The sequence below is a fragment of the Cynara cardunculus genome, assembly GCF_001531365.2.
Source record: "Cynara cardunculus var. scolymus isolate 2C chromosome LG 17, CcrdV1, whole genome shotgun sequence".
Classification (NCBI taxonomy): domain Eukaryota; kingdom Viridiplantae; phylum Streptophyta; class Magnoliopsida; order Asterales; family Asteraceae; genus Cynara; species Cynara cardunculus.
The window spans coordinates 28,199,990-28,201,153 of NC_037544.1; the positions used below are offsets into that span (position 1 = coordinate 28,199,990).

Here is a 1,164-nt window from a genome sequence, read left to right on the forward strand (position 1 = left end):
TATCCATGTTGAAAAACGTAGTTAAGAGTTCGGTTTTCTTGGTTCAATGCCTTTGGGATTACATATTCTGTTTGAGATGTGATACCAACTTGTCATGAAATCAAAAGCCTCGTATGATTCCACATCCACTGAATTGCCTCTTTTTTAGCTTTTATTTTTGCATTTACTTCACCTGATGCCTTTTTCTATTTTCATGTGAACCTAATTTGTCAATAATGTTTTAAGATAAAAACCCAGAATTAAAGTAAGCTATAACAGACGAACTAGGTAAACAACAAGCATCCCCACAATAATTTTAATTTTAGAAATCAGAACCCAGGTTCTTCAAAGAAAAGATGTAAGGCAGAAACTCCAATTTCTCATTTTTGAAAATTTGGGGGAAAGGGCTTGATTACGATTCCCCATAGATAAAACAAAGGTACAAATTTATCACAAAACAAATAATATGAATGACGAGTGACCTGCCTGCGAAAGAAATGATGAGGCACGCAACCTTCACATATATTAATGGCCGCCTTCTTCGTCCGTTTATAGAGAGGAAGAAGATTTGATCGGAGAAATCGGAGTTCACGGAGTTCTTCAAAGTTTGGAAATAAGAATGGTGCACCTAACATTTTATTAAGAGTAAACTTCAATATTGAGCGTGAGCCCTAATATTTTCAATTTTCAGCCGATATCATCCCTAGCATTTGTCGATTTCTAACATTCGTCTTTTTATCCAACGGCCAATAATTTTTTTAATTAAATCCAATTAAATAAAGGGTATTTGATATGTTTATTATTTTTATTATAGTAAAATAAAAAAACATATTATATATTTAATTTTGAACTCTAAAAAAAGATAAAAAAAAGAAAAATAAGAGATGGTGGTAATCTTTCTTGTTTTTTACAATTTAAAACTAAAAATATAATATGTTTTTTATTTTAATATAAAACTAAAAAAATAATAAAATGACTAAAATATCATTTATTTCACTAGACTTGATGAAAAAAGTTTAAACATAGGGACTAAAACCGTTGTGAAACGTGAACAATTGAATCCAAGTTTTTAATGTTTAGAAACAATATCCTTTTGAAAATTACAAACATTGGCCGTTGGGAATAGGCTAATGTCATTTAAGAAAAGGAGAGCTACCTAAATGAATCCACTTAAAACCAACGTTA

The 1,164-nt window shown here is 30.1% G+C and overlaps 1 long non-coding RNA gene across 1 annotated transcript in view; it reads right to left on the reverse strand.

The window, feature by feature from the left end:
• Window positions 1-597, reverse strand: part of LOC112501096 — an 11,181-nt gene extending 10,584 nt beyond the window's left edge. Inside the window, exon 1 of the long non-coding RNA XR_003067414.1 lies at window positions 462-597. This is a non-coding gene — a long non-coding RNA (uncharacterized LOC112501096). The remainder of the gene's footprint in view (window positions 1-461) is intronic.
• Between the last annotated feature and the right edge of the window lie 567 nt (window positions 598-1,164).